The 23,038-nt window shown below is 36.0% G+C and overlaps 1 long non-coding RNA gene across 1 annotated transcript; it reads right to left on the bottom strand.

Annotated features, from left to right (window-relative positions):
* Window positions 1-9,794: 9,794 nt before the first annotated feature.
* Window positions 9,795-10,772, bottom strand: LOC146921602 (uncharacterized). The gene is made up of 3 exons (XR_015010786.1): window positions 10,735-10,772; window positions 10,269-10,345; window positions 9,795-10,174 (listed from the first exon to the last, which is right to left on the bottom strand). It is a non-coding gene; the product is annotated as an uncharacterized LOC146921602 (long non-coding RNA).
* Window positions 10,773-23,038: the final 12,266 nt, after the last annotated feature.

The following is a 23,038-nucleotide window of genomic DNA, read 5'->3' as shown; positions in this document are numbered from 1 at the left end:
CCAAAACCAATCTTACTCAATGAAGAACTACCTTACTTCTCCCTATGAAAATATCTAAACTAAAACCTAAGAGAAGCTAAGAAAATATCAAGCTAAGATATGATAAGATATTTACAAAGAATAGCAAGTGGGCTATTTATAGAATTCCCACTATGCTTGAGCTCGCCTCGCGAGCAGCATTACTCGCCATGGCGAGTTATGATTCCTTCACCATTAAGATTCTGCCACGTCACCCTGGGAGGGTCAAACCGCCCTTACTCGCAACGGCGAGTATCTATGCTCGCCTCGCGAGCAAGGGGGTGCTCACGGCCTTTTGGCTCTGTTTTGAAGCTCGCCACTGCGAGCTGCTGTGCTCGCCTCGCGAGCAGTGTAGTACCTGCGGCCTTTTGCACTTTTCTTGGCTTTTTCATGCTTGCTTAGTGTCTTGAGGTCAAATCCTGCACAATTGGGTAAAGTAAGGCAATTAAAGCGTAATAAGGCAATTATCACTTTTATCTCGGCTTTTCCCTAAATTACTTGCAAAACAAGTAACAAAAGTGCTTAAAATATAACATGAAAATATCACTTCCTAGCACTTATCAAACTCTCCCCAACTTAACTCTTTGTTTGTCCTCAAACAAAAGATTGAAAATCAAACAAGTTAATAGAACAAGACACAAGTACAAAAGTTTTTGAAAACTTTCTCAGATAATGATTCAAAATGAATGTGCGTGCAAGGCTAAGTTTCCAACTAATTTAGAATTCTACGACTAATATGAGATGAGTCCTATGTACAAAGCTCATGCCAAATAGTTTAAAACAATAATACATATATTCACGAACCACACCTAACACACTTCTTTGAAAGTAGATAAACAATTGAAAACAAACAAATGAGGGTTATGAACACACATCCGGAAATCAAGTTAACATTCCAATCAAGTTATGTGTTCATCCAAATATCATTTCAAAAGGCATAAAGAACATGGATCAAAAGGTCTTTGAGGGTTATAACTTGGCTTGGCTACAAAAGAAATGTCATATGTGGGGCAATTGAAATCAAAAAGCCTAACAATCAGGAACATTCCTTGTATCAACCATTAAATTTCACAACCTTTCCTACCAATCATTACAAACCCTTGGTGCTTAAACATGAAGCACTTTGATCTTGACAACTTATTTTCTTTTTGGATTTTTCTTTCTCTTTTCATGTACACATTGTTTTTCTTTTCTATTTGTATTTACAACAACATGTTGTCTTGATCAAAGATAAAATTACACCATAGTACTTGACATAAGGTTTACATCTACCTTCTCTCCCCAACTTGAATCAAAATACACCCTATTTGAATGTTCCTTTACTCTAAGGCAAAAGGGACAAATAACATTGAAAGTTTGGGGTTCAACAATTAAAAACAACTCAGAGTCCTAAAGTGCGTCAAAAATGAACTGGGTTTAAATTTAAGGGCAAGTTCATCAAGCATTGTGCTTATGAATTGACAGTTCATAATTGATGACTCCGATTCATTTGGCTCAAGTGGGTTAGCAAGTACTCGCTCTTCTCACAAGGTAGGCTATTTGTGGTCAAGTAAGTTTCACTCATAAACAAAAAATGTGCCTTGATCACTTCCATGCCTTCACACAATTTAAAACAATTATTTGATTTAACATAAAACAACTGAGTTAAACAATGAATACCGGTCTCCTTGCATATGTACAAACATTTGAGGTTTCCTCACTTTAGGCTAGTACTACGTGGTTCACAAACAAATAAATTATTGTAAAGAACTAAATGAAATGAAATTTGCGCAAAGTACTCATTCCATATTCGAGTAAAAACCTAGAAAAACTGGAAAATTGTACCTTGGCTTTGCGCTTTTAATCGTAACTATGAATCAATATCAATCATCTGAGAATTGAAATTTAAGCTTTGGCTATTAAAACCACAAGGGTACTTGATCATACAAAAAAAAATATATATATATGCTAAACATGAATTTAACTAATCATAATACGAAAATAAACAATACTAAGATAAATAAGACATCACAATACTAATTAAATTAATTGTGCCAACGAAACACAATACAACATAACACAATACGATTGTACTAATACAAAAATAAACTGAGTCATTAGTGCTAAATCAAAACACAAAAGAAGTAACATTGTTCAAAAAGTATCAAAAGAGAAAGCAAATGAAATATAAGGAAGACAGCAAGAAAATGAATGAAAGCTTGATAAAATCACTCTATGAAGAACTAGCTTTCAAGACTTTTCCTCCTCCTTAAGATTGCATATCATCATCCGAGCCATCGTGAGAAGATGTAGCACTCGGTACATTTGCTGGATCATCTCTATCATCATCCTCATCACCACCTACATCTTCTCCCATGGTTGCATTCTCATGCCCTGCAAAGTCTCCAACCCCTCCATATGGACCTGGCATGCCCTCAGGCCAATTAACATAGTTCTGAAAAGCCTGTGGTGTCATGAACTGATCCATCACCTCCTGTGGGTAGCCTACTTGCTGCTGCATGACATACTGAGATTGTTGGAAGTAGGTGTTTGCACGGTTTTGAGCTGTCAGCATATTCCAAGTGTGCATATTGCTTTGATGTTGCCACTGAACGTAGCTAGCAAAATCAAAGGCAGCAGTGGGTTGGAATGGCATGGGTTCTTCCTGTGGAGGAGGTGCCTGAGAAGATGAAGCTTGCTTCCCCTTACCTTTATCTTTCTTAGATTCACCCATGATGAAACGGGTGATGAAAATATCATTGATGGGGTTGCGAATTTTCTCATGAACGGCGGAAGGAAGCTTCATACTGGTATCCTTAATGAGTCCCATGATGAGACCAGGGAAGAATAGGCGGGCTGCTGGCTCACCCTTCCCTTGTAAAGCGACTTTCCTCAACTCCCAAGCAATGGTTCGAGCTATGCCCACTGGTTTGCCATTAAGGATATAGTAAATGAGGGGGCACACTTCCACAACACAATCGGACATGTGGCTACTTGGCATGACATTGTAGAGGATAAACTTTTGGATTATTTTGGCCGGGTTAGTCATGAATTTGTATTGGCAGCGGTGTTCTCTCCCGGCTTCACTCTTGTCATAGTTGAAACCCTCAAGCAAAAGAAATCGTTTGATTTCTTCATGAGTTTCATCAACCTTAAAGTGCCCCAAGTTTTGTTTGGTGTGAAATTCATCATATTCATGGTCATGGGGTAGTTCGAAGGGATTGCCAAGGTATTTGTTGATGGCTGCCCTATCAAATTTAATGGTGCGACCCCGGACAACAGTCTCATATGGGAAGATATCAGTGAAGGGGTTTTCTGGAAGAGCATTGGCGTAAAACTCACGCACAAGCTCAGCATTTAGGTTGGTCATGGGGTTGCACAGTCTATCCCACCCTTGGTCTTTCAAAAGTTTAGCAATCTCCCCGTAAGGTCCGTTAGGGCTTATGTTAAACACTCTCTCAGCCCACATGTTTTGGTCGAGTAACTCAACGTACCTATCCTGATGGTAACGGGTTTTAAATCTGTTTGAGTCAAAGCTTTGGTTTCTAGAGGATTGGGGTGCAGAGGTTTCACCCTTCTTTCTTTTTTGAGAATTCTTAGGAGCCATACCTGCAAAACAGCCAGGAAATCCATACACAATACAATATAACAGTTAAATATCAGTATGGAAACAAATCAGCATAACTGGCATCACTAAAAATGGAAACCAAAACAAAAAAAATTTCAAGTTCTGAAGCTACTCGCCTCGCGAGCAGCTCTACTCGCAGTGGCGAGTAAGTAGATGAAATTCTGGGTTTTAAAAAAGAACACTCGCCTCGCGAGTGATGAAGCTCGCCACGGCGAGTGACCCAGATTTTGGCCAAAATCGAATTTTTACACAGTGGTTCAGTTTTAAAAGGTATCCTAACTCTAAATAAAGCAATTGCGCCCCTTGTAGTGACCTAAATATGAACTGAATCATGCCTTTGCTTTATAATTCGATTTTATGCCACTAAACCCTAATTTTTATTTTCAAAAATTTACAAAAAGGGTTAATCAAAAGATGTGGCTAAGAAAGAAAAGCAATACAAAATTGTACATGATTCTGTTTTCTCTTAGGCATATGGGTTCTAAATCAGAACAACAGTTTCAACAAAAATCAATCTTCTAATCCTAGGGTTTACATGAATTCGAAATTGAAAAATAGAAGTTGAAGAAACAAACCTGTGGGAAGATTAAACTGATGCAATTGCAAAATAAAGAGAAAAGATTTGGATACTTTGAAGATTTAGGGTTAGTGATGGTGTTAGAGAGAAGAATGTGAAATTTTTTGATGAGAGAGAGTGTAAAAACGAAAATGATAAGGGAAAGATAAAAATGGGTGGTTTAAGGAAAATAATGGGGGAGTTAATGTGAGTTAGTGGTCTTGGGATACGTAACTGACCAAAACTGCCCTTACTCGCCTCGCGAGTTGTTTTACTCGCAGCAGCGAGTGAATTGGTCATTGACTAAGTTGACTACCAGTTTGCTCGCAGTGGCGAGCAGTTTTATGCGCCTCGCGAGCAATGAAAATTTTGAATTTTTGCTCCTGCTTTGGATGTTTTGATACATGCACATGACCCTAATAACTAAAATGCCTTAAAACAATAAATAAACTTACAAAGTTGGGTTGCCTCCCAACTAGCGCTTGTTTAACGTCGTTAGCTCGACGCCTTTTCCGTTAGGGTGGCCAAAATGAGACGGATAACACATCATCTTTCGAAACCCTACGCTTTGGGAGGAATTCCATGAACTTTAAATACAGATGATGAGGAGTCCATGACCTCCTTAACTTTGATTTGAACAAGGCACAAATTTCATCAATGACTCGATCGATTTCTACCTTGTTCACCTTCTTTCCCCTTACCTCCATTAAATCTTCCTTGATTAGTAACCGCTCAACCACCATTGCTTCTTCAATATCAATGGTTGTAACTTCCTCATTTTGAACAACAACTTCTTCAACAATCTCTCCGACTCTCTCAAACATGTTTGGATTATTTTCTTGTTCTCCGAGAGTGGATTGATTGTTGGCTTGGTTATCCATGATTTGTGCTTGAATCAACTCAATTTGAAGTGATAAAGTCTTCAATCTTTGGTTGGTATCTTGCATGTTTATCATGGATTGTTTCATGAAGATGTTCAAAGTATTTTCAATCACCGTATATCTTTCATCTTCATAAGAATGTTGCTGATACTGAGGATAGGATTCATACTCGGGTGGAGCATAGAAGTTGAAGTAACCATGATCAGCCATGATTTTGGCTAGGTGGTGATCCTAAAACGGAAACAACTAACAAGAAACTTTTCTATGTTTATCAACAAGGGGTTAGTACAAACAACTATAAAGAAAAAATATTTACGGATTATATACAAATGCTTAAAACGATAAATCAATCGTTCTATCTATGATAACTAAACACCATTCCCCGGCAACGGCGCCATTTTGATGAAAGCATATTTTGCATCAAACACAAGATAAGTATTTTTGTATCGTCTCCACAGGGAATAGTGCGTTATCAATGACAGTTTAACATCGATTATCATTCCAAGTATTAAGAGTACTTGTTTGTTTGAATTGAAATGTAACTAGCTAAACTAATTGCAAAAAGTAAAAGTTGAGATAAATAAGGATTGAAACTTGTTAGGAGTAGCGTTCCTTAACCAAGCGTCACACGTAACCTAATGATCCATACGAATTCTAGCTTTGTAAACAACATTATCACAATTAATTCTAAACTATCCTTCGTGTCCAAAGTGATATAATTATTTCTAAATTATCGTTTAAACATTCGTGTCCAATTTCCTTAAACGATAACAAAGTCGATCGGATGACTTAATCGATCGTGTCCAGCCTGATTAAGTATCCGAAAGCATTTCACTCTTGATTATGGTGATTATCACAAGATTAACAAAGATGTCAAGTAAGTTAACCTAAGATATATTGCTACTCTAGCTCAAGATTCAAGAGTTTGTGTCCAAAGCATCTTGAATCTCATTGAAAGCATTAACACAAGAATAACAACAATATTGAATATAAATTGCTAGAACCATATATTGCAAGATAAAAAGGATTACATGTTTAGCAAGATCAAGTACCTCTCATCCCAACAAAGGGTATTTAGCTACTCATCATCATGGAAGCCATGCAAGGATGGATTGAAAAGGAAGGATTCATTACACTTGTGATGTCTCAACAAAGTATTAAGATCCAACTTCCAAAACCAATCTTACTCAATGAAGAACTACCTTACTTCTCCCTATGAAAATATCTAAACTAAAACCTAAGAGAAGCTAAGAAAATATCAAGCTAAGATATGATAAGATATTTACAAAGAATAGCAAGTGGGCTATTTATAGAATTCCCACTATGCTTGAGCTCGCCTCGCGAGCAGCATTACTCGCCATGGCGAGTTATGATTCCTTCACCATTAAGATTCTGCCACGTCACCCTGGGAGGGTCAAACCGCCCTTACTCGCAACGGCGAGTATCTATGCTCGCCTCGCGAGCAAGGGGGTGCTCACGGCCTTTTGGCTCTGTTTTGAAGCTCGCCACTGCGAGCTGCTGTGCTCGCCTCGCGAGCAGTGTAGTACCTGCAGCCTTTTGCACTTTTCTTGGCTTTTTCATGCTTGCTTAGTGTCTTGAGGTCAAATCCTGCACAATTGGGTAAAGTAAGGCAATTAAAGCGTAATAAGGCAATTATCACTTTTATCTCGGCTTTTCCCTAAATTACTTGCAAAACAAGTAACAAAAGTGCTTAAAATATAACATGAAAATATCACTTCCTAGCACTTATCACTTAGCGTCGGATTTTTGCTATTAGCAACCGACAAAAAACCGCCGCAGATAGTGACGGATTTGATATTCCCTCGCTAACTTTTTCCGATCCCTATTATTACGACGGATTTTAGCATTGACTCAAAATCCGTCAGAATAAAGTCTGCGACGGAATTTAGAATAATTTGCGAGGGATTACAGTCGTCGCTAAAACTGAATTTTCTATTAGTGTTGAGAGATTTATCCTTTTTATTCAAACAAGAATAATTATTTGACTCTATTCAAGTGAATAGATAATATTTGTTAGCATGCATGATTAAATTACAAAAATGATTCTAAAGCAATATAAAATATAGTAGATGTATTATTCAATTGAAACTTGTATTTTATCAATTTTCTTTAGGATGATCATTTTTCTTAAGGAGTAGATGGGCACGGATAAATACAGAAACAGAGGCCCAGATCGCAGACCCCATTACCATCTTTGTATACAACACTGCACCTTTTACCACAATCTACCGTTGGACCACATACACCCATGGTTTCTGTGCATGCTTCCACTTGTTGTAGCCCTATGTTGCAAACTTTGTAATAATGATTTTGTTTAAAAAAAGAAAAAGAAAGAAAGATCAGGCTTCGTATTATACTTCAACATTCAAATGATAATCATATATAATGTTTTTGGCTACAAAAACAATAAAAATATTTTTTGAAGGAAAAAACAATAAAAATATCATATTGATGAACAAATTAAATAGATGTTTACTTACCAGCGCCAAATAGAACTAGAATGACAAAGAAATGGAAAAAGTTTAAAATTCGATTGGCCATAATATACGTCAATCTTGTTTGTGGTTTTTTTTGACTGATTGTTTGTGTTATATATATATACTTCTTGAAAAGTTGGTCATGATCTGTTCAACTGAGTCAAAATAACAATTTTGAGTCAAAATAATAATTTTGAATCAAAGTAAAATTGTGTCTCTTTAATTGTGTCTCCTTTGACTTCTTTTTCTTTCTTTTTTGATAATATCTCTCTTTCTATTTTTTTAATCTAATTTCTTGACTTGGTTATTAAGAAAAGAAAAGAACTTAAAAATTCAAATTTAAAGTAATAACCTATTATACAAATAAATTGTAAAGTTAAATATGTTTTTGTCCCTATAAATTTAACAATTTTTTTTCGTAACCATAAAAAAATGACATATTTATGTCTTTATAAAATTTTCAAGCACTTAGTTTTAGTGTCTAGTAAATTCAAATTTATTCAATTATTTTTAAATTTTATTTTTTTAATGTTTTTTCAAGGCATGTTTACAACATTATAAAAGTTTTCTTTACAAAATCATGTATTTTTTTTTTTAATAAAATTTCTTCTATGATTCAAGATTTATATTATTAAAATAATAAGATGGGTGAGAATAGTGTTTCACTTAATCTTGAACTCAAGAAATGTGATAGTACTTTTAGTCAAAAGACTTCCATTCACCCAAAAATCAATGAGTGTAAAGGTTTAGAAGATAGTAAAATGAAGAGGTTTGATGAAAATTTATCAAGAATGAAAAGATTAGAACATGTCCCTCCATTCCCTAGTTCACAAGGGCACTTGGATGTTGTCTCCATAAGAAGTGAAGAACAATTAGAAAAATGAAAGAATAAAGAAACGAAAAAGTGTGACAACAAGTTGAATGTAAAAACCAAACCAACTAGGTTAAAATAGAATCAGGTTTTTGTTCCATAGATCCAGCTTGCAAATTAAGCAACTGGGCATTTGTTTCTAGAACCATGCGCCTGGGGCGTATGGAGGCGCTTGTTGGGGTGTATGGGGCAGGGAATTTCGCCTTCATGCGGGTGCCATGCACGTGGGGCAAGAAAATGTGCGGAAAATGCCGTTTTTCTTAGTTATTTGAGTGATCTTCTTCCAAAATTTCATATCTGAACTTCGGACGTTAATTTTTCTCATCGTATTGCCTTAAAAACCTGTTTGAACTCCATTGATCTTTATTCTCTTGCCTTCATAACTCCATGTGATGTCTTGATTTGCCTACTTACACGATTTCTCACTAAAAATGGCTTAAAACATATATCAAGTTGCCGGTTTTGGGAAGAAATAGAATTACATGGACGCATATGAAAACAATACAAAATTTCTCTTAAACCATAAAACTCCTCTAAAACATATCTAAATTGACCTCAAACTTTACTAAAACGACTAAAAAACATAATGAAAATATCCTCAATTATTATATCATAAGTCTCGTCTTGACTCAATAAAGTTCCACCAAACTAGGGTTAACATCTTTTTGGAATGATCCTTGGCTGGAGGAAGGTCTTTGACGATCTAGATTTAGCCGAAATTTTGAGTTATCTATCGATATTAGTGTTAATGTAGATAAGATGAAGAGATTAGGTTGGGGGATTGATGGACAGGGGTGGCATTGGAGAAGGAGATTTTTTGCTTGGGAAGAAGAGCAGTTGGAAGAATGTGTTTGTTTATTAGATTACTTTTTTTGCAAGATAATGTTTTGGATAAATGGGCTTGGAGACATGACTTGCTAACGGTTACTCGGTAAAATGCGTTTATCAGATTTTACACATATTGAGCAGCTCGACAACGATATTCATCCAGACATAATTTAGAATAAATTAAAGTTGTGCCTCTTAAAGTGTCATTATCTGCGTGGAAAACTATTAATAAGAGGATTTCGACTAAGGAAAACTTGATTCGACGTAGAGTTGTACCTTTCTATGATGCTGTTGTTTGATATCATCAATCTTCATTTTTTGTGGTGGTTGAAGACTCGTAAACTAAATATTTTCGTTGGTTTACATTCATAGCCATCTAATCTGTTGGGTTGTCTTGGTTATACCACTTTGTAATGTTACTTTGTTGCCTTTGATTCGTTTTGATTTGGTATTCATCCTTTTTATGGACACCTTATACTTCTAAGAGACGTTTGTTAATATATATTTTGCTTTTGACCTTTAAGAAAAAAAGATCAAGACCAACAACAAACCAAATATCTCATTCATGACCATCATTGACACATCGCAAAAGATTATACTTATTCAATCCCTCTACTGATGATTAAAGAAACTAGTCACCCAATTATCCATTATGAAAGGGAATTATCTGATACAAGTTATTCCATTACATGTATCTTGTAAATTGACACAAGTTTATTTTACATGTCACACAAGAAAATTAAGGTCTATAATTAAGCAATATCCAAATTATTATATGAGTTTATTTTTCTGAAAAAAGGTCTTCAAGTGCCATATTTGTAACCCAGCTACTGAGAAACAAACAAAAAATGAAAAAAAATCATCAAGAGCATTCTATTCTCGGTTATCCAACTGAGCTCTACCAATTCTGTATTTCTGAAGAAAGAAATAAAAATGAAAGTAAATTAAAAATAAGAACCATATACTTAAAAATAGAATTAAATATGGATAAACAAACGTGCATGCTTACCGTTCAAGAAGATAAGACATCTCTTCCTTAATGGACAAGGCAGTTTCAAGCAAGATTTTTACCTCTTGTGTCATATTCTATTACATGTTAGAGAAATCAAATTAGTCTATGGAAAAATTTTCTTCTAACACGATTTTTTGGCAAAGATTACCACTCTGGTAGTTAAAATCCAAAAAAATAAAATTGGGTCGTAGAATTAAAATTCTGTATTTCTGAAGAAAAAAAAAATTTGTCCTACAATGGCAATGACAACGACAATACATGTACTTTAAACTATACATTTGTATAATGATAAGCTATAATTTTTGCATGTTAATTACGACATAGACACCGACACGGATAATAATTTGAGAAAATAACATAATTTAGTGTAATCATAGGTGTCGGTGTCTGTGTCACCGGAACACCTCTAATCCAAGAGTAACCGTGCTTCATAGATTTTATACTAATAAATTGAGAAACTTACATCAACGTTGGTTTTCTTTGCAATACTGTGCCGATCAAAATACTTTGTGTGCATTTTATTTCCATATACATATTGTCATTTCACTATAGGGTGAACCTGATATAATTTTGAAGTTAGATGGTTTATTGGTGTTGTTTTTGTTCTCGCTCTTGTTTTATTGTGGGAGGGATTCTTTTGTTGGGAGCTTCTACGGTGTAGTCAGGAAACTGACTTTTTTGAAAAAGTTTATTTTGATCTTAATGTTTGATTCATTTTTAAATTGTTGATTACTGATTAATGATCAATAGTAATTCATCTAGTAATGCTTGCAACATTTTGGACTTACAGGTACTATTTTATCGTTGGAATCTTTAACATGCAAATATAGTTGATGATATTATGTGATAGTCTTAAGTGTTACACTTTGTGGGGTGTTACGCTTATAACAAGGTAGGATAAAATTAGATTAAGTATAGTCTTGTTAATCTGATGAGTTGATGATAATATGAGGACTGAACTTTTGATGCCATTGTACAAATAGTGGGGTGTTACTCATTACATTTTTGATGTTATAGTGATAACTTGACCAAAAAAGTTATTCTCATGACTTCACCATAGAATTTTCCTCTTTTGTTTTGTTATTGTTGTGAATTTCGGACTCAAATCTCAAACTTCACACCAATGAAATTTAGATTCGTGGAGCAAGTATCAATGGCAACCACCAATAACCAAAATTAACCACAAGCAACAACAACAATATAGACCTAGTTTATAAGTCAAGTGCATAGCAAAACTACAAATCAACCAAAGAATAAACAAGATAAAGAGAGTAAAGAAAAGATAACAACACCAAGAAATGTTCACCCAGTTCGGTCCAACTTGACCTACTCTGGGGCAGAGATTGATCTCTCCAATCCACTATCAATGAGTTCTTACAAAGAGATACAAATGGGTTACAAGAAATTAGCTTCAACAAGCTCACAAAGAACAAACCTAATTTCTACCCATTTTCCCAATCTCACCAATGAACAAGACACTCATGAATTTTCACTCTCCCAAGGTGTTTACAATTGTTTCCCAACACTAGAATCTAACCCCCAAAAGAGAACTAACCCTTAGCCTTTGATTTCACTAAGGATCTTCTCTTTTGGTTTCACAAGACTCACCCATGTTGCTTACAAAAGACTCTCCACTCATGTGTTTCCCATCCCCATGAATCTTCCCCAAAAGGCACCAACCCTTTCCCAAGAGCCCCCTCTTTTGGTTCTCCAAGATTCACATCTTGAAGCTTTGAACCTCACCCAAAGACCCTCAACCTTTAGTATCTAAAACCCTAAAAGTTCCCTCATTTGGTTTCCATGAGATTAACCAAGCTTGCTTCAACAAATGGGTCATGAATGCTTAAATAGTGTTCAGGATTTCGCAGCATCGTACTACGATGCCTCCCATCGTGCTACGATGGAGCAGGTAATAGTACAGTACTATGCCTTATCCAACAGCATCGTACTATGATACATCTCCCATCGCACTACGATTTTTCCAGTGACGAACCAAAATCTGAACATCCAACATCGTACTACGATGCTTGCCATCGTACTACGATTTCCCAGAACTTCAGCTTCCAAATTTTGAGTCAATCTTCAACAATTCTCCACCTTGACTCTAAATTTGTGGTGATGCTAATTTAAGCATCAACCACCATGCACCTTAACCTTGCCTTTAACTATCCCCCAAGACAAAACCAATCAAGTCCAAAGCCCCTCTTGAACCTTGATCCACACACCGACCTCCACTTGCATCCAACCACCCTCGGTAGTTCCACAAGCTTTCTCACCTTTACCTCTTCAAACCTCGGAATGCCTTCCGCCCTCTTGAAGTTCCTTGCATCCAACTACACTAGGATTTTAGGTAGTTCCACAAGTCTACACCATAACCTCTTCGGCCCCCGGAGTGATCAAATCCATCCTCCCAAAGATTCACTTGCCTCCAATTACCCTTGGTCTTTTCCGGTAATCCCACAAGCCATGCCAAACATTCTTCAAACCCCGGAATGCCTTCCGTCCTCATGAAGAATTCACATGCTCACAACTAGAGCATATCACCCAAGGTCTCCATAGTCATACCATTTTCGGTGTCATCAACTCCACCTCATGTTCCAAATGCGTACACACACTATGTCTTTCACCTTGCTACTCCATCTCTAAGGTTGAGCATGAGTATTGTTACCTCCGCCTCTCCAGACTGAACTTGACAATTGGGAACACACACATCACCGCCACGACATCACCATCATGACCTCCTCTCTTCATACTTAACCTTCTTTGATTGTGCTAGGTTGACAAACATCACCGATTCAACCTTCAATGCTTCCATACACTTCCATTGAACCGTGCTTGTTTCCATCTCCAAGATGTAACCTTTGGTACCCATGGTGCACACTTGACAAACTTCTCCCCTTTCCCCACGGTGGGCACCAATTGTTGTGAATTTCGGACTCAAATCTCAAACTTCACACCAATGAAATTTAGATTCGTGGTGCAAGTATCAATGTCAACCACCAATAACCAAAATTAACCACAAGCAACAATAACAATATAGACCTAGTCTATAAGTCAAGTGCATAGCAAAACTACAAATCAACCAAAGAATAAACAAGATAAAGAGAGTAAAGAAAAGATAACAACACCAAGAAATGTTCACCCAGTTCGGTCCAACTTGACGTACTCTGGGGGAGAGATTGATCTCTCCAATCCACTATCAATGAGTTCTTACAAAGAGATACAAATGGGTTACAAGAAATTAGCTTCAACAAGCTCACAAAGAACAACCCTAATTTCTACCCATTTTCCCAATCTCACCAATGAACAAGACACTCATGAATTTTCACTCTCCCAAGGTGTTTACAATTGTTTCCCAACACTAGAATCTAACCCCCAAAAGAGAACTAACCCTTAGCCTTTGATTTCACTAAGGATCTTCTCTTTTGGTTTCACAAGACTCACCCATGTTGCTTACAAAAGACTCTCCACTCATGTGTTTCCCATCCCCATGAATCTTCCCCAAAAGGCAAAAAACCCTTTCCCAAGAGCCCCCTCTTTGGGTTCTCCAAGATTCACATCTTGAAGCTTTGAACCTCACCCAAAGACCCTCAACCTTTAGTATCTAAAACCCTAAAAGTTCCCTCCTTTGGTTTCCATGAGATTCACCAAGCTTGCTTCAACAAATGGGTCATGAAGTGCTTAAATAGTGTTCAGGATTTCGCAGCATCGTACTACGATGCCTCCCATCGTGCTACAATGGAGCAGGTAATAGTACAGTACTATGCCTTATCCAACAACATCGTACTATGATACATTTCCCATCGCACTACGATTTTTCCAGTGACGAACCAAAATCTGAACATCCAACATCGTACTACGATGCTTGCCATCGTACCACGATTTCCCAGAACTTCAGCTTCCAAATTTTGAGTCAATCTTCAACAGTTATCACTTTGTTTTAGTAATTGTTATACTCAGTATTTGTATTTGTCTCTTTGTAACGTTGGATCTCGCAACTTTGTCCCAGAAGTGCATTTTCAATTTCTCTATCAGGTTGATGTTTCTCTCTCCTCCGTGTATTGTGCAAAAGCAAGCATTTTAATTGGTCAATACTTTATTCTTGATGAGTTCGGGACAATTTCTTTCCCTTTAAATAACATTGCACTTTGTCTATACTCTTTTGTGAGATTTATCCTTTTTATTTACCTATATATGTATATGTGTATATATATAGGGGCATATCTAGTGAGAATATATATGTGTGTGTGTATATATATAGTTATATACATATATATACTTCTTGAAAAGTCAGTCATGATCTCTCCAATTGAGTCAAAATATTAATTTTGAGTCAAAATAAAATAATGTCTTTTTAATTGTTTCCTTCTTTAAAAAAATTAAATTGTTGTCGTTTCCTTTGACTTCTCTTCCTTTCTTTTTTCTTTATTTCTTTGTGCTATATCTTTAGAAAGAGAGTATCCCAATTGTTTCAAAAATAAAGGGTAACCGATAACGATTTGGTGTTTTCACAATTCACGGTGGTGTTGCTAAAAAATAGGGAATGAACAAATAAACCATGCAGTTAAAGTTTCACACCTGTGTCTGGAAAATTTCGGGAAGCATTTCTCTCGCGAGAACTAGCTTTTCCCTTCTTTTTTTTACCCACTTCGTTGATTTAGTTATTATGAAAAGAACTTAAAAACTCAAATTTAAAGTAATCACCTATTATACAAATAAATTGAAGAGTTAAATATGTTTTTGTCCATATAAATTTAGCAATTTTTTTATAACCATAAAAAATGACATGTTTATGTCTTTATAAAGTTTTCAAACACTAAGTTTTTTTATGTACGGTTCTCATAGATGGTGGTCGGATCCTTTGATGTGCTTGGGTATCGACTGACTGTGATTATGTAATTATTATACTTGACTGTTTGTCCTTTTGGGATGACCCCCTTGGTACACCTTGTGCCATGGGGTTTCATTGCCTTAGTTAATGTAACACCCATACTAGACGTATCTAGAATGTCTAGCACGTGCGTTAAGTTTAGTATTGGATACATTAAAAATTTACAACAAAACAACTACGGATGAATATGTATACAACCAAATGCGTTCGTACATAATAATACAACTCAACTTCTCTAAGAATATTATAAATGCATCCTTGATTATCCACACCATCCTGCAGCAGGTACGAACGAACACTTGTCGCATCATCCATTCGGCTACTAGCTTGCTAAACCAACCTGTTTATCTGAAACAAATAAGGATTGGGATGAGACATAAGGTCTCAGTGAGTTCCCCTAAATCCTAGGCTATAGGTAACCTCAGGGGAAACCTACGGTCAAATACAACCTGACGGTTGATTATACGTGTGTGGGGACTTGCATACTCAGACGGTCATGCATACTAGAGCCATCATAGTCTTATCTCACTTGTTATAGGCTTCACTTCTATACGTGTCATGGCTCTATGACATAACATAATATATATCTAATAATATGCACAGTCAGATTCATTCATGAAGTTAGCGTTTAACAATCAAACATTATCTGAGTTCATTTTACGGAAAGCCCCGAGTGGAGTAACCCCGAGCGCAATCCCTATCTATCCGATGGAAACCTATCTAAGGTATAACCAACGGCACTCCTGCAGTGACGTGCGGGATCCTTACGGCTAACCCCGTTTCACCTAATGGAAACCCCTTGCACCAACCTAGTGTGGACACAAGAGACACGACCACTACATCTTTCTTACTAAGTGACATGCGGGTTCCTTACGGCTAACCCCGTTTCACCTAATGGAAACCCCTTGAGCCAACCTAGTGTGGACACAAGAGACATGGCACCTTAACTTTAAAGTCTTGGTCTATATATATACATGAGTATTAAATCTATGCTAGCTATCTCTTTTACCTCGGATGCCTATAAGATCCAACTAGAGGTAAACTATATGCTTGCTTAACTTGCTATGTGAAGTGATGTCTAATCAATTCACGTCTTGCCATACTTGTATGGCTCTCTAGTTTTTATGCGGAGAGAATACTCTATATCACTTCGCATCTAATCAAGCATACTACTCATGCCTAGCATTCTATTCTTTACTAACTATTCTAGTTCTTGACAAGCTATGTTAAGGCTCTATTTTCATCCCATGCCTAGTTCTTTGCTACCCGAGTAATTCGGCTAAACTCTCTTGAATCACACTTGCCATTCATGTTAAGATTGCCATGATTTTCTTTTCAAGAATCGTTTGATGTTATGTGCATTGCCTAGATGTTGTTTTGGGGCTATAAAGTTGTAAAACTTTGAAAGAAAAACATCGGAACGCACCACGGACCCCACACTGAGCCAACAGCCAAAAAGCATGTTGGCTGGTCCAGAAGGCTGCGCTAATAGCGCCCCTGGAGCGTGGCATATCTGGAAAATTTCGCTATTAGCGTAGATTTCGCTAATAGCGTAGTTCTTCGGGTCTGTGGTACCAAATTTCCAATTTTTGACCCAAAACTCAATCTAATGGTTCCTGCAATGCACCAGAACATCCAGCAACATATATATACTTTATAAAACAACTTTCATAGAAATATTAACATGTACAAAGCAAGATCAAGGCTAGGGTACTAAAAATCATATTTCTCTAATCTTGACTAAAATCATGATTTGCTTGCAATTAAACACATAATCCCAATGGTGGGTTCTATCTAAGAACTCACCTAATGATTAGCACTTGATCTTCAAGCTTCAAGCATCAAACCCTAGCTTCCATTCATCCTTGATCTTTAGCCCTTTCCTCCAAACCATGCTTTAATCTCTTCCTCCACTTGTTTCTTGCTTGCTAAGCTGCCTTAATCCTTGCTTGATCATGATTTGGAAGAAGATTGGATGATTATGATGGAGAGGGGAGGCGCAAGTCTAGAGAGAAGGAGGAGAGAAATGTTTTGCCAAAACCTAGAGAGAGAAAGTGAAGTGGGAAATGAGGAAAAATGGCCCTTGTGGCCTTATATAGTCACTTGCGACGTTTTACCACTTTGCCCTTCGCCTTAGTAATAGGGAGGGGATAATGTCTTTTCATCCGGGGCGGGGGTTCATTTCATTCATTATGAACTAAAAAAAAAGTCTAAGGCTGATTAGTGAGGTCTTAAAAACTTCATACAATGAATGATAAGCCATTCCATTTGTGCTTTCAGCAAGTAGGCGACGCGAATCTATGGTTTCTATGTTTCAATCGGGTACCAATTGCTTGGATACGTTTGAAAGCCTCGAGATGACAAAAAGAAAAAAAGGATTCTAGGTTTGTCTTGTGTCTCCGTAACAAATGGTCCATTTATTGATGGGCGAACGACGGGGATTGAACCCGCGCGTGGTGGATTCACAATCCACTGCCTTGATCCACTTGGCTACATCCGCCCCTACCCCCGCACAGGTTTTAGTCTCTATCTACGATAAGATTCTTTCTGAACCCCCGCTATCAAAGAGAAGCTTTTTCCTATGCTTGACTGATATTACTCATTAATATCTTTCGTGGTACTTAACATTCTTCACCAAAATCACTTTCCATGAATCTTAGTCCTCTGATACATTTAACAGATGAAAGTTCCCTTTAGCTGACAAGCGAGATATTACACTCTACCCCCCTTAAAAAAATTTCGTCCTCGAAATTTAGAAATCATCTATAAATCATCGCAGCCAAAAATCTATTTCCTCTGGTTTTTGCTATACAATATCTGACCAAAACCACTCTAGGAAGGTTGAAGAATACTTTTCTCAACAAAGCATGCAATTCTTCCTCTTCCTTATTCTGCATATAATTGAACATGGTCTCTTCCATATTACTATCTTCCTCAAATCACAGAACTATCTGAGAACATAGTGATTAAATCTAACTTTTGTTATAGGAGGGCTGCTTGTCTCGGATCTATTTCTTCTCTGCTTAGCATGAACTCTGCGTCTAAGTAACTTTTCTCCATCTGAATCACTCAGGATTTGCCTTTAACTGGAATTCTACTGATATCCAGGTTTGCCCTGCAGTGCTTATGTAATGCACTCCTTTTTATTTAATTATTTTTATTAAGTTAGAGTCTATTTATGTGATTTATTTATTTATATGAGGTGTTAGTATTTTATTATGTGGCATTATTCTATTATTTATTAGAATATGAGAATTATTAGAGTAAGTAGATTTGGAGGTAGTTTTGAGATTAGATGTCTTTTTATGATTTAGTCGATTTATTTTGATGAGTGATATTTTGTTATGTTATATGTTGGTATTTACTAGAATAATATATATTTGTTATTTGTTAGAGATATATTTGTTATTTGGTGTAGAAATATATTTGTTATTTGTTAGAGATATATTTGTTATTTGGTGTAGAAATATATTTGTTATTTGTTAGAGATATATTTGTTATTTGGTGTAGAAATATATTTGTTATTTGTGAGAGATATATTTAATTTAAAAATAAATAAGATTATGAGGATTATTAGTGTGAGTGAAATTGGGGGTTAGAATAGAAAGAAGAATAAGTTGTTGGGCCTAAATAGATTTGGGAAGAATATTTTAGTATTATAAATAGAGAAGCTTAGGTTAGAAAGAGTTTACCTTAAACCGCTTTTTGGAAAAGAGGAGAACAAGAAAGAAGAGAAGAGAAGAGAGAAGTCAAGAGAAGAGGAGAAGACCTTAGGAAAGAAGAACGCTGCTGCTGATTCAGGAATTAATCTAAGGTGAGGGTGAGACTATCTTACATTAATATTAAGTTGTTAAATCATTAGATTACATCTAACAAGTTGGGGAGAGTTTGTGAGAATTTGAGAATTAAGGTTTTGAGAGAGATTTGATGATTAGAAGATGAAAACTTATTGAATTGATGTAGAAATTATGTACAGACCTTAGATAATCCATAGGATGATTATTGGAAGTAGTTTTGAGGTTAGAACCATGAGATTAGGTGAAACTTGGAGAAAATCTGCATTCAGCCTGAATTTTGATATTAAAACGGAATTGATCGTTGCCGAATTGGTCTTAGGTGTAAACATGAAAGTTGTAGGTATGGATGTTAGCTTTCTAATGCCATTGGTCTCACGTCAAAACAATATATAGAACTTGAGTTATGGTCAAATTACTGCACGTAGGTCACAGTGAATTTTTATGGACTTTCAGCACAACTTTTCCAAATTTAAAATGAAAACTGGTATTGATCGGTACAGAATTGGTCTTAGGCGTAAGCATGAAAGTTTTAGATAATTTTGTTAGCTTTCTAGTGGCTTTGGTTTGACGTGAAAATGATGTTTGGTCTTTGAGTTATGATTAAAATACTACAGGGAGGTCTTAGCGAAATTGTACGGTGACAGCATTCTCTATTTCATGTTTTTGCGTTTTGTTCATATGTTTCTGTTTTGAATTGATCTTTGTTGTAAACATGAAAGTTGTTGATATTTGTGATATCTTTCCAGTAGCTTTGGTTTGACATGAAAATATGTTGTGGATAATTTATTATGTTTTTACAAAGATACATAGTAAATTATTGTCGATGTTTAAATACGATGTTATATGAAGTTGTTTATGATTGATGGATATGATGTTTTAAGATGTTGTTTATTATCATTTGATATTGTTATATTATGATATGACATGAATTATTTATGTGATCCATATGTTGTCAAGATGCTAAGATGTTAAGACGTTAAGATGATATGAGTTGTTAAGTCGTCGAGTCGTTATGAAGTCATCAAGTTGTTAAGATGTTATGTTGTCAAGATGTCAAGATGTTAGGATGTCATAGATGTTCATGATGTTGTTTAAGTTGTCAAGTTGTAGGAAGATTGAGTCCATTGCATACTCATTAAAGATGGGGGCTTGAGGTCCGGCAGCTTAAATGCTCAAACTACGTTGGGGGCTTTAGGCCCGGCAGCCTTGTGCTCATTAAAGTTGGGGGCTTTAGGCCCGACAGCCTTGTGCTCATTAAAGTTGGGGGCTTTAAGCCCGGCAGCCTTGTGCTCAAACTACGTTGGGGGCTTTAAGCCCGACAGCTTTATGCTCACACGTTGAAGAGCCTAATTATGCTCATTTATGTCGTTGATTGGTACCACATGCATTTGCATATCAAGAGGTTTTTAAGATGATTTAAGATGTTAAGATGTCAAGTTGTCGAGTTGTCGAGTTGTTTAGATGTCAAGATGTCACGTTGATAAGTTATTAATGAAGTGCTATGATGAATGAAGACGAATGATTATGATGTTTATGTTGATGATTGATTATGATGTTATATGATTTATGATAAGATGTTACGTGAATTATGATATGATGATATGTGATGTTTTATGAATATATTTATGACGATACATGATAACGTTGTGTTTGTACTTAGGATGCTATAAGTTGATGTTTATAATTAGGTGGATATATGGAATTGATTACGAATTTGATTATGAAGTTATTTTCGGTAATGCTATGTTTTGATAATGATACTTATGTGGATTACATGTTGATGCTTATGATTGATATTGATGCTATGTGATGATTGTTGGTGACTATTATTTGATGTTATATAATGATGTTTAAGATTAGTAATTGATGATATATGAAGATGTTTATGATTAGTGTTATGATAGTTTATGACTAATGTAGGAAGATTAATGATACTAGTTAAGTAAGTTTAAGTTGTTAGATATGATTAATGAGTTATAAGATGTTTAAGTTGTTGAATGTACTTTATATGATTTATATGTTTAATATTTTTGTTTTGAGAAATCTCACCCCTCTGCTTGGAAATGTTGCTCTTTGTATGGGTAACTTGCAGGTAATCAAGATTAGAGGCGTCGTGAGTGGACTCCTCACATGTGTGTCTAAGTGCTCTGATACGTAACGGGATGGGACTTGACTTTACTTCTATTCCTTACGTATTGTTTATGAACTTTTATGAATAAATATTGAACTAAGACTTATGAGATTTTCTGATGAGGCCTGCGTGCCAAAGACTTTTTATGTTGAATGAACTAATTCCGCTGCGAAGTTTTGAATTACTTATGTTAAATGATTTTGAAGAATAAATTGTTATTTATTCAGTTTATGAACGTTTAAGAAGTGTAGCATTCCGTTTAAAGTTGAATTACTTTGATTTTTAATTATGAAATTTTTACGTTGGGAAAACGGGGTGTTACAGCTTACGTGTATCTAACACACCTTATCATGCATACATCTTATCACACATAGATAATCTTTCTATCTTTCATAACCTCCCTGTACTGCAATTCATGGATAACTTGTCTAGCTTGGCATGAAGAAGTGAAATCAACTACACTGATTCATCTGACAGTCTATTAACCTGTCTGGTGGTTCACATGCTCTTGAAACTTCCTACTAAGTCCATTTGCACTTGCATTGGACACTCAAAGCACAAATTCGTGCATCCCGTATGACATGAGTATCACATGGGCATTGTCATTCATTCATAAAACTTTATCTTCTAGTATTGACATACTTTCTAGCGCCATTGCTTGTTAGTTAATAACGATACTCATTATAGCTTTTGTTTCTAAGAGTTTCTAAACTTTGGTACATAGGTTCTTGGAACGAATAAATACATGACTAGAAAAATATCATTTTAAAACTGAGTCTATACTAGTACTGCAGAACCACAGGACGAGTCTCTATATCTGAAAAAAAGGTCTTATGACTCTCCTTCACACTTGTCTCTAACAAGTTGGTCCTGAAGTCTGTACGTCTTAAGTGAGCTTAGTCGCTTACGACGTATCTCATCAGTTTTAAGAATGTGAAATTTCATGTTTTTAAGATAAACATTGTTCCCAAGTTCCTCAATACCAATCTTAACTCTAAAAGTTATAAATTCATGGCTTGACACCATTTTAGAAAGTATCGTTATCATTTAACAAGCATGGTATAAGAGGGTATGTACTTCGTCAGGCATAACCCATAAATCGTACTCCATTAACATAGCACATACTCTTTCTGACTAACCAACAGCTCTTCTACGCATTCGACATCACCAAAAGGCAACTCGATTAATCCATCTGTGTTAACTCTAGTCTTTCTCATCTTACCTGAGTGAAGATGCCTTCTTTGAACTTTTACTTTAATCATTTTTGGCTGCGTAAGCATCTATACTTACTTACATAACGAGAACTCCTCGCCTTCCACATAATACTTCTCACTGAAATGGTATTTCTATCTCGAACATTTTCACGAAGATTCTTACTACAAAATTCCATGTTCCATGGCTACTGTTCGCAACTTAATCAATTAACTTCAGTTGCGCTACTCTGATTCCCACCGGTTGGCTTCAACCAATACTCTGATCCGTTGAGACGAGTGAACTTTATTCTTCTTCTACTATTACATCAATATCTGCTTGAACTCTACTCGATACTTCTATGTTGCATGCTACTCTGCAACCTCTCTCTACTCTTTGCTGGTAAGATTGAATCTCAAGGAAACTTACCTCTGGACATATCAATGTCATACCTACTCTTATTCCCGAGCAACTTAACTCAAGGAGCATATCTTTGCTATTACATAACTACTATTCCATGAAACGCTCTTACAACATCCCATGGTAGACTCATCTTGCATTCGGACATACTCCCTTCTGCATATTGTAGCTTCGTATCTCGCATACTATGTTTTGCTTAATCCTTCCTATGCTTGCTCGTTAATTTTTTTCTTTCTAAGAAAATTTCGTAAATTGTCACACGGGTCATTGACGTTGATGATTTTCAACTATATAAAAACATATACTGAATCTAGGTCCCAGTCATTACTCTAAATTC

The sequence above is a fragment of the Medicago sativa genome, chromosome 5 (assembly GCF_051527215.1).
Source record: "Medicago sativa cultivar Bolivia chromosome 5, Bolivia_mono, whole genome shotgun sequence".
Taxonomy (NCBI): domain Eukaryota; kingdom Viridiplantae; phylum Streptophyta; class Magnoliopsida; order Fabales; family Fabaceae; genus Medicago; species Medicago sativa.
This window is presented reverse-complemented; position numbering and strand designations above follow the sequence as displayed.